The sequence below is a fragment of the Arachis hypogaea genome, chromosome 15 (genome assembly GCF_003086295.3).
Source record: "Arachis hypogaea cultivar Tifrunner chromosome 15, arahy.Tifrunner.gnm2.J5K5, whole genome shotgun sequence".
In the NCBI taxonomy this organism is placed as follows: domain Eukaryota; kingdom Viridiplantae; phylum Streptophyta; class Magnoliopsida; order Fabales; family Fabaceae; genus Arachis; species Arachis hypogaea.
In genome coordinates, this window is record NC_092050.1 from 104,464,140 (window position 1) to 104,476,296 (window position 12,157).

Sequence of the window (12,157 nt, forward strand, 5' to 3'; positions counted from 1 at the left end):
ACTCTTTACTCACTTATTCATATAAATTGCATGGTTTTACATTTTCCTTCCTAATTTTGTTCTATAATTGGAAACTTGCTTCCCAAGCCTTTAAATTACCAAATATTAATTCCCCTTTATACCATTCGATGTCGTGATATGTGTGTTAAGTGACTTCAGGTTCTATAGGGCAGGAATGGCTTAGAGGATGGAAAGGAAGCATGCAAAAGTTGAAGAAATACAAGAAGTTGAAGGAGTTGCTAAGCTGTCCAGCCTGACCTCTTTGAACTCAATCGACCATAACTTGAGCTACAGAGGTTCAAATGAGGAAGTTCCAGTTGCGTTGGAAAGCTAACATCTAGGGCATATAAATTGGCATAGTTACCCTAAAGATAAGTGACGCGCATGTGTGAATCCATGCGCACGCATGGTTTTGCAGAAATTCCAGCGACCTGTACGTATTTGAATTCGCCCCCAGCGATTTCTGGGCTATTTTTGACCCAGTTTTCAGCCCAGAAAACACAGATTAGAGGCTATAAACTGGGGAAATCCATTCATTCATGGAGACAACTTCTCAATATACACAATTTAGGTTTTAGATATAGTTTTTATAGAGAGAGGCTCTTTCCTCTCTCTTAGGTTTTAGGATTTAGGATTTCTCTTAGTTTTAGGATTACTTCTCCTTCATTCCAGGTTCAATGTTCATTTAATTTATGTTTCTCTTCTACTTTTATTTATTCTAATACTTTGGTTTATCTATTTCTCTTGGGAATTACTTATGTGGCCAAATTGGCTTATGAACTCTTCATGTTAGATTTGATTTTATATTTAATGCAAATTGAGGTATTTCAGATTTATGATTTTAATTTAGCTTTTTACATTCTTAGCTTTGGTTGAGTAATTGGTGACACTTGAGTTATCAAACTCCTTTGTTGATTGATAATTGGAATTTGCTAGTTGATTTGGAACCCTTTAAAGCTAGTCTTTCTTCAGGAGTTGACTAGGACTTGAGGAATCCCATTGACTAGTCCACTTGACTTTCCTTTATTTAGTAAGGGTTAACTAAGTGGGAGCAATAAACAATTTTCATCACAATTGATAAGGATAACTAGGATGAGATTTCCAGTTCTCATACCTTGCAATGGTTTTCATGATAATTAATTTTCTTTCTTGCCAATTTATTTCCTTGTTCCCTACTTCAAAAATCCAAAAAGATACTTTTCCATAACCAATAATAAATCATACTTCCCTGCAATTCCTTGAGAGATGACCCGAGGTTTAAATACTTCGGTTATCAATTTTATTGGATTTGCTTTAGTGACAAACAAAACTTTTGTACGAAAGGATTCTCTGTTGGTTTAGAAACTATACTTGCAACGAACACATTATTTGTGAAATTCTTTACCAGCAAAATATCCGTTCATTCAAAATGGCGTCGTTGCCAAGGAATTACAAACGTGTTCATTATTATTGGTTATTGTAAATATTTTCTTTTTCGTTTCTTTGTTAGTGTTTCTAGTTTTAGGAGTTTATCTTCATTAATTTTTATTAATTCTTATTTTCTTTAGCTACTATGAATTCTTACCCCTCTGGTTTCAAGCTTGGTTACAATGTTGTTGTAAGGAATAGAAGCTATAATGAGAACAGGCATCAAGGTTGGAAGAATCAAAGATGGGAGGAGCCACAAGGATTTGATCAACCCTCTTGGCAACAACCCCTCTAATGCGCTATAACCAACAACCATTCTGTGATGCATACCAAGACAATAGTTATGGTGGACTCTTTCGTGACAACCAACCTGCACCAAACTACTATGGTCAATAGCCATTCCAGGGAGTGTACCAAGATAATGAATATGGTGGATCTCCTTGTAGTTACCAACAAGCCCCACCATATGCTTATGAACCACTTCCCCAACATACCTTTGAACCACCACACCCAGAACTACCACCTCAATATTCACCATCTCCATATCCTTATCAAGAAGAACCACCTTCGTATTATGAGTCCTTTTTCCCAACAAATGAACCCTCCTATCCATCCCAACCTCCATTGGATAACAACACACTCATCTCTAATATCATTGGTCTCACCTCTACACTCCAAAATCTTATATCCTGTATGAACCATCCCTCTACCTCCAATATTTAACCCTCAAGCTTTAGCACACCACCACCCTCCGTGCAAGAATGCTCATATCCATCAATCCAAAAGCAAGATGATCCCAGTTATGCTATTGACATGGAACAAGAGAGAAGGAATCATCATCGCGAATCCATACTTCATAAGAAGCTAGAGGAGGCCCTAAAGGTAGCAACAGGAGAGACCCTTGAAGATGAAAGAATAGTTGAAAGGAGTGGTCATAGAAAGGAAGACATCAAGGAGGAGTCTAATTTTGTACTAGAGCAAGTGGAGAGAGCCAAAATTACTAAAGAAGAGGAAGTGGTTGAAGATTTAGGAGATGCGGAACCTCCATTTGAACCTCAAGTCATAGAGACTCCTTCCAAGACGGTTGAATTTGATGTTGAGAAGGGTGTACAACCTCCAAGGCATATCATGGTTGATGACTTGGAAGCGGTTGATCATGAGACAGGTTCAACAATTAATGAGTTTCTACCTATAATTGAACTCTCTTCCATTGAACTAGAGGAAGAGGTTAATGTTACAGAAGCTCGCAAAGAGGTGGAAGTTGCCAAGGGAGAGCACAAGGGAATGGAGCTTAAAATCACCTTGCCAACGTTGTTGGAGACCTCTCCCCCAAAGCCATTACCATCCAATACAACATTCAAGTGGGTAAAATTCTTATCCTTGACCTTTACTTTCCCACTTGAATATGGTTTACTTGAGACAGATGGTCAGCTTAGAGCTCTTTGTGGCTTTAAGAGTAATAGGGAGATGGTGAGTGGTTGGCAACACAATCCTAGATTCATTGTTGTAGGAAGCTCACAGCTGAATTATCATGGTTACAAGAATACGAAATTGTATGGGTCTAGGAATCTATTTGGATGCCTTAGTGAGAATTCAGATTGCTTACCACCCGGATGGAATCATCATGATCAACTTGAAGATAGGTGTAGAATCAAGATTTGGGATCCGGGAATATATGAGGATCAATTTTGGGAGCTCAAAGCTTGTAAAGAACTCCATCAAAGCTTGAGGAATTTACTTGGTATTGATAGAGCTTATTGGAAGTCCAAGCATTGGTGGAAGTTTCAAGACGAGATCAAGCACAAGCCACCATGACAAGGAGCTAACCAAATGTCCAACTTAAGGACTTTAACTAAAAGTGGTAGGTGGGAGACAACCCACCATGGTATGATCATTCTTTTTTCAGTCTCAGTTTTATTTTATCATGTTCTATTCTTAGTTTTATTTTATTTTTACTAGTGTTCATTCATAATTTCTGCATATTCACCTGCATTCTGCATTTTTCATTCTGCATACACATAAAAAAAGGGCAAACCATGCGTGTGCGCAGGCCACGTGTGGGCGTCGATAGCAATCTCGCTCCCCCATCCAACGAACATAAAGTTATGATGGAATCGTGCAGCTGGTGTGCTATGCGCACAATTCGACCCACGCGTATGCGTCTATGACTCGTGCGCGTCATCTGCCACAAGGAAAATCCACGGGTACGCGTCAAGCACGCGCACGCGTGGATAGGGAAATTGGCATAAATAGCATTTTGGACAGAAAGTTGTACTGCCCCTACGCTGGAAATGTGCTAGAGGCACAAGATCATCCACGCGTACACGACCCTGACGCGTGCGCGTCCCTGACGCGTGCGCGTCCTTTTGCTCCCAAGGCCACCTACGCGTACGCGTGGGTGACGCGTGCGCGTCGCATGGCGAATACAGGTCTCACGCACACGCATGCCTTACGTGCTGATAAACCCATATTTTATGATTTATCTTGTGCTCAATTTGAGTGTTTTTATCAATTCTTCACCCACTTATTCATATGAATTGCATGATTTTACTTTTCCTTTCTTATTATGTGATAAGTGTGAAAACATGTTTCCTATGCTTTAAAAGTATTAATTTTAATTATCCTTTGTTACCATTCGATGCCGTGATTTGTGTGTTAAGTATTTTTAGGTCTTATAGGGCAGGAATGGCTTAAAGGACAGAAAAGAAACATACAAAAATAGAAAGGAAAGCACAAAAATGGAGTTTTGAAGAAAAGGCAGCGATGCGAACGCATGAACGACGTGAACGTGTGCCTAGCGCGAAATGGCACTGACGCGAACGAATGAACGACGCGGACGCGTGCCTTGAGCAGAACACAAATGACGCATACGCGTGACCGATGCGTACGCGTGACTAGGGAAAACTCTAAACCCCATGAACGCATGACCCACACGCACACGTGACGGATGCCACGTACAGGAATCTGTAGAAAATGCCCCCAGCGATTTCTAGACCCTTTTTCGGCCCAGATCCAAGCTAGAAACACAGAATATAAGCCAGAAAATGGAGGAATCAAAAGAGGACGTAATGACAACATTCATAATACACAATTTTAGGATTTAGATGTAGTTTTTAGAGAGAGAGTGATGAGCGGATAATTTATACGCTTTTTGGCAGTGTTTTTACATAGTTTTTAGTATGATTTAGTTAGTTTTTAGTATATTTTTATTAGTTTTTAAATAAAATTTACATTTCTGGACTTTACTATGAGTTTGTGTGTTTTTCTGTGATTTTAGGTAATTTCTGGCTGAAATTGAGGGACTTGAGCAAAAACCAGATTCAGAGGTTGAAGAAGGACTGCAGATGCTGTTGGATTCTGACCTCCATGCACTCAAAGTGAATTTTCTGGAGCTACAGAAGTCCAAATGGCACGCTCTTAATTGAGTTGGAAAGTAGACATCCAGGGATTTCCAGCAATATATAATAGTCCATACTTTGCTCGATTTTAGACAATGCAAACTGGTGTTCAACGTCAGCTTTCGGCCCTATTCTGGAGTTAAACGCCAGAAACAGGTTACAAACTGGCGTTTAACTCCAAGGAAGACCTCTGCACGTGAAAGCTTCAATGCTCAGCCCAAGCACACACCAAGTGGGCCCGAAAGTGAATTTTTGCATCATTTACTTATCTCTGTAAACCCTAGTAACTAGTTTAGTATAAATAGGACTTTTTACTATTGTATTTACATCTTTGGATCATCTTCAGATCATCTTTTGGATCTTTTGATCATGTTTTGATGTTTGAACCCTCTTTGGGAGGCTGGCCATTCGGCCATGCCTGGACCTTCATCACTTATGTATTTTCAACGGTAGAATTTCTACACACCATAGATTAAGGTGTGGAGCTCTGCTGTTCCTCATGAATTAATGCAAAGTACTATTATTTTTCTATTCAATTCGAGCCTATTTCTTCTCTAAGATATTCATTCGCACACAAGAACATGATGAATGTGATGATTATGTGACGCTCATCATCATTCTCACTTATGAACGCGTGCTTGACAAACACTTCCGTTTTACATGCAAACAAGCTTGAACGCATATCTCTTAGCCTCCTGATCTACGATCAGAGTCTTCGTGGTATAGGCTAGAATTATTGGCGGCCATTCTTGAGATCCGGAAAGTCTAAATCTTGTCTGTGGTATTCCGAGTAGGATCTGGGAAGGGATGGCTATGATGAGCTTCAAACTCGCGAGTGCTGGGCGTAGTGACAGACGCAAAAGGATTACTGAATCCTATTCCAGTATGATTGAGAACCGACAGATGATTAGCCGTGCGGTGACAGCGCATCTTGGACCATTTTCACTGAGAGGATGGAAAGTAGCCATTGACAACGGTGATGCCCTACATAAAGCTTGCCATGGAAAGGAGTAGGAATGATTGGATGAAGACAGCAGGAAGCAGAGGTTCAGGAGGAACAAAAGCATCTCTATAAGCTTATCTGAAATTCTCACCAATGAATTACATAAGTATTTCTATCCTATTTTATATTTTAATTATATTTTATTTATCAATTCACCATAACCATTTGAAATCCGCCTGAATGAGATTTACAAGGTGACCATAGATTGCTTCAAGCCGACAATCTCTATGGGATCGACCCTTACCATAGATTGCGAAGTTGTGACAAAGAACTAAAATTATGAACGTGCGTATTAAGTTTTTGACGCCGTTACCAAGGAATGAACGATCACGATTTTGCATACCAAGTTTTTGGCGCCGTTACCGGGGATTGTTCGAGTTTGGACAACTGAGGTTCATCTTGTTGCTCAGATTAGGTAATTTTATTTTAATTTTAAGTTTTTTTTATTTCTTATTTTCAAAAAATACAAAAAAAGTTTTCTTCTTTTTCGTTCTTCCCAAAATAATTTTCGAAAAAAAAACCAAAAAAATTAATAAAATCATAAAAACCAAAAAATTGTGTTTCCTGTTTGAGTCTAGTGTCAAATTTTAAGTTTAGTGTCAATTGCATCCTTTTTAATTTTTCTTAAAATTTTCGAAAATTCATGCATGTGTTCTTCATGATCTTCAAGTTGTTCTTGATGATTTTCTATGTTTGATCTTTAATTTTTCTTGTTTTGTGTCTTTTCTTGTTTTTCATATGTATTTTCAAATTGTTAGTGTCTAAAGTTTGAAAATTTCTAAGTTTGGTGTCTTGCATGTTTTTCTTTTCTTAAAAATTTTCAAAAATAAGTTCTTGGAGTTCATCTTGACATTCAAAGTGTTCTTGGTGTTCATATTGACATTTAAAGTGTTCTTGCATGCATCATGTGTTTTGATCCTGAATTTTCATGGTTTGAGTCTTTTAGTTGTTTTTCTCTTTCTTCACTAAAAATTCAAAAATAAAAAAATATTTTTCCCTTATTCTCTCATAAATTTTCGAAAATTTGGTTTGATTTAGTCAAAAAGTTTTTAAATTTAATTGTTTCTTATGAGTCAAATCAAATTTTCAATTTAAAAATTCTATCTTTTTCAAATTTTTTTTCAAAAATCAAATCTTTTTCAATTTTTCTTTCATAATTTCGAAATTTTCAAAATTTATTTTCAAAATCTTTTTCTTATTTCTATTTCATAATTTTTGAAATTAATGCTAACAATTAATGTGATTGATTCAAAAATTTTAAGTTTGTTACTTGCCTAGTAAGAAAGGTTCAATCTTTAAATTTTAAAATCATATCTTTTTGTTTCTTGTTAGTCAAGTAATCAACTTTAATTTTCAAAATCAAATCTTTTTAAATTTCTTTTTCAAATCTTTTTCAAAATAAATTTCTATCACATCTTCTTCAAAATCAATTTCAAAATCTTTTCTAACTTCTTATCTTTTCAAAATTGATTTTCAAATCTTTTTCAAGTAATCTTATTTTTTTGTTTGATTCTTATCTTTTTCAAAACTACCTAACTAATTTTCTCTCTCTAATTTTCGAAAATCACTAACCTCTTTCTCAAAATTTCTTTTCATTAACTAATTATTTTAAATTTTAATCTTAATTTTATTCCTTTTCATATTTTCGAATTTTAACTTTAATTTTAAATTAAAAACAAAAACAAAATTATTCTTATTTTATTTATTTAATTTTCGAATTCTTCTCTCTCTCACCCCCTTCTATTTATTTATTTATCTACTAACACTTCTCTTCTACTCAAAAATTTGAACCCAGTCTTCTCCTCTATGTTCAAACTTTTATCTTTTCCTTCTTCTATTCTTCTCTTTTTATACTTACATAAGGAATCTCTATACTGTGACATAGAGGATTCCATATTTTCTTTTGTGTTCTCTTCTTTTTCATATGAGCAGGAACAAGGATAAGAACATTCTTGTTGAAGCTGATCCTGAACCTGAAAGGACTCTGAAGAGGAAGCTAAGGGAAGCTAAAGCACAACTCTTTGGAGAAAATCTGACAGAAATTTTCGAAAAAGAAGGAGACATGGCCGAAAATAATAACAATTCAAGGAAGATGCTTGGTGACTTTACTGCACCAAATTCCAATTTACATGGAAGAAGCATCTCAATCCCTGCCATTGGAGCAAACAATTTTGAGCTAAAGCCTCAATTAGTTTCCCTGATGCAACAGAACTGCAAGTTTCATGGACTTCCATCAGAAGATCCTTTTCAGTTCTTAACTAAATTCTTGCAGATCTGTGATACTGTTAAGACCAATGGGGTTGATCCTGAGGTCTACAGGCTTATGCTTTTCCCGTTTGTTGTAAGAGACAGAGCTAGAATATGGTTGGACTCTCAACCTAAAGATAGCCTGAACTCTTGGGATAAGCTGGTCACGGCTTTCTTAGCCAAGTTCTTTCCTCCTCAAAAGCTTAGCAAGCTTAGAATGGATGTTCAAACCTTCAAACAGAAAGAAGGTGAATCCCTCTATGAAGCTTGGGAGAGATATAAGCAACTGACCAAAAAGTGTCCTTCTGACATGCTTTCAGAATGGACCATCCTGGATATATTCTATGATGGTCTGTCTGAATTATCAAAGATATCATTAGACCATTCTGCAGGTGGATCCATTCACCTAAAGAAAATGCCTGCAGAAGCTCAGGAACTCATTGACATGGTTGCAAATAACCAGTTCATGTACACTTCTGAAAGGAATCCTGTGAGTAATGGGACACTTCAGAGGAAGGGAGTTCTTGAGATTGATACTCTGAATGCCATATTGGCTCAAAATAAAATATTGACACAGCAAGTCAATATGATTTCTCATAGTCTGAATGGATTGCAAGCTGCATCCAACAGTACTCAAGAGGCATCTTCTAAAGAAGAAGCTTATGATCCTGAGAACCCTACAATAACAGAGGTGAATTACATGGGGGAACCCTATGGAAATACCTATAATCCCTCATGGAGAAATCATCCAAATTTCTCATGGAAGGATCAACAAAAGCCTCAACAAGGCTTTAATAATGGTGGAAGAAACAGGTTTAGCAATAGCAAGCCTTTTCCATCATCCACTCAGCAACAGACAGAGAATTCTGAGTAGAATCCATCTAGCTTAGCAAATATAGTCTCTGATCTATCTAAGGCTACTTTAAGTTTCATGAATGAAACAAGGTCCTCCATTAGAAATTTGGAGGCACAAGTGGGCCAGCTGAGTAAAAGAGTCACTGAAACCCCTCCTAGTACTCTCCCAAGCAATACAGAAGAGAATCCAAAAAGAGAGTGCAAGGCCATTACCTTACTTGGTGTGGCCGAACTTAAAGAGGAGGAGGAGGACGTGAATCCTAGTGAGGAAGACCTCCTGGGACGTTCACTGACCAATAAAGAGTTTCCCTTTGAGGAACCAAAGGAATCTGAGGCTCATCTAGAGACCATAGAGATTCCATTGAACCTCCTTTTACCATTCATGAGCTCTAATGACTATTCATCTTCTAAAGAAGATGAAGACATTACTGAAGAGCAAGTTGCTCAATATTTAGGAGCAATCATGAAGCTGAATGCCAAATTATTTGGTAATGAGACTTGGGAGAATGAACCTCCATTGCTCATCAAGGAACTAAATGCCTTGGTTCAGCAAACTCTACTTCAAAAGAAATAGGATCCTGGTAAATTCCTAATTCCCTTTAACATAGGCACCATGACCTTTGAGAAGGCTCTGTGTGACTTGGGATCAGGAATAAACTTAATGCCACTCTCTGTAATGGAGAAACTAGGACTCTTTGAGGTGCAAGCTGCCAGAATCTCATTAGAGATGGCAGACAACTCAAGAAAATAGGCTTATGAACTAGTAGAGGACGTGTTAGTAAAGGTTGAAGGCCTTTACATCCCTACTGATTTCATAATCCTAGACACTGGGAAGGATGAGGATGAATCCATCATCCTTGGAAGACCCTTCCTAGCCACAGCAAGAGCTGTGATTGATGTGGATAGAGGAGAATTGATCCTTCAACTGAATGAGGACAACCTTGTGTTTAAAACTCAAGGATCTCCTTCTGTAACAATAGAGAGTAAGCATGAAAAGATTCTCTCACTGCAGAGTCAACTAAAGCCCCCATAGTCAAACTCTAAGTTTGGTGTTGGGAGGCCACAACCAAACTCTAAGTTTGGTGTTGAACCCCCATATTCAAATTCTAAGTTTGGCGTTGGGCGGTCCCAACAATGTTCTGAACATCTGTGAGGCTCCATGGGAGCTCACTGTCAAGCTATTGACTTTAAAGAAGTGCTTGTTGGGAGGCAACCCAATGTTATTTAATTATATCTATTTATTTTCTATTATTATTTTATGTTTTTTTTAGGTTGATGATCATGTGGAGTCACAAAAACTACTGAAAAATCAAAAACAGAATGAAAAATAGCATTAAAAAAAGCTCATCTTGGAGGAAGAGCTTAAACGCCAGTAAGAAGCATCAAACTGGCGTTTAACGCCAGAAAGAAGCATAAAGCTGGCGTTAAATTCTAGAAACAAGCACCAGACTGGCATTTAATGCCAGAACAGAGCATGGAAGTGGCGTTTAACGCCAAAAACAAGTAGTAGTCTGGCGTTAAACGCCAGTATTACATACAAAGGGCATTTTGCACGCCTAATTGGAGCAGGATTGCTAAATCCTTGACCCCTCAGGATCTGTGGATCCCACAGGATCCCCACCTACCCCACCTCTTCTTCTCTCCTCTTCACACCTTTTCATAACCCTCTTCCCCAAATACCCTTCACCAATCACCTCAATCACTCTTCCCCATCACTTCTTAACCACTCACATCCCTCCACTCTTCCCCATAAACCCTACCTACCTCCAAAATTCAAACTCTTTTCCCTCCCAAACCCAACCCTAATGGCCAAACCCTAAACCTCCCCCCACTCCTATATAAACCCCTCATTCCTTCTTCTTTTTCACCCAACACAACCCTTTCTTCTTCTCCTTGGCCGAATACACACCTCTCTCCCTCTCCTCTATTTTTCTTCTTCTTCTCCTTCTTTCTTTCTTCTTTTGCTCGGGGATGAGAAAACATTTTAAGTTTGGTGTGGTAAAAGCATTGCTTTTTGTTTTTCCATAACCAATAATGGCACCTAAGGCCAGAGAAACCTCAAGAAAGAGGAAAGGGAAGGCAATTGCTTCCACATCTGAGTCATAGAAGATGGAGAGATTCATCTCAAAGGTCCATCAAGACCACTTCTATGAAGTTGTGGCCAAGAAAAAGGTGATCTTTGAGGTCCCTTTTAAGCTCAAAAAGAGCGAATATCCGGAGATCCGACAAGAGATTAGAAGAAGAGGATGGGAAGTTCTCTCTAATCCTATTTAACAAATCGGGATCTTAATGGTTCAAGAGTTCTATGCAAACGCATGGATCACTAGGAACCATGATCAAAGTGTGAACCTGAATCCAAAGAATTGGCTTACCATAGTTCGGGGGAAATACTTAGATTTCAGTCCGAAAAATGTAAGGTTGGCGTTCAACTTGCCAATGATGTAAGAAAACGCACGCCCCTACACTAGAAAGGTCAACTTTGATCAAAGGTTGGACCAAGTCCTCATGGACATATGTGTGGAAGGAGCTCAATGGAAAGTTGACTCAAGAGGCAAGCCGGTTCAATTGAGAAGACCGAACCTTAAGCCTGTAGCTAGAGGATGGTTGGAGTTCATCCAACGCTCAATTATTCCTACTAGCAACCCGTCTGAAGTTACTGTAGACTGGGCCATCATAATCCATAGTATCATGATTGGGGAGAAAGTGGAAGTTCATGAGATTATACCTCAAGAACTCTATAAGGTGGCTGACAAGTCTTCCACTTTGGCAAGGTCAGCCTTTCCTCACCTCATTTGCCACCTCTGTAATTCGGCTGGAATTGACATAGAGGGAGACATCCTCATTGATGAGGACAAGCCCATCACTAAGAAAAGGATGGAGCAAACAAGAGATCATGGACCTCAACTAGAGCATGAGAAAATTCTTCACCATGAAATCCCTGAAATATCTCAAGGGATGCACTTCCCTCCACAAGACTATTGGGAGCAAATCAACACTTCCCTAGGAGAATTAAGTTCCAACATGGGACAACTAAGGATGGAGCACCAAGAGCACTCCATCATCCTCCATGAGATTAGAGAAGATCAAAGAGCTATGAGGGAGGAGCAACAAAGACAAGGAAGAGACATAGAGGAGCTCAAGAGCACCATTGGTTCTTCAAGAAGAGGAAGACGCCACCCTCACTAAGGTGGACCCGTTCCTTAATCTCCTTGTTCTTATTTTCCTATTTTTCGTTTACTATGCTTCA

General features: G+C 38.4%; 1 non-coding gene across 1 annotated transcript; it reads right to left on the reverse strand.

Annotated features, from left to right (window-relative positions):
- Positions 1-8,263: 8,263 nt before the first annotated feature.
- LOC112753954 (small nucleolar RNA R71) lies at positions 8,264-8,371 on the reverse strand. The gene has a single exon (XR_003178313.1). It is a non-coding gene; the product is annotated as a small nucleolar RNA R71 (small nucleolar RNA).
- Between the last annotated feature and the right edge of the window lie 3,786 nt (positions 8,372-12,157).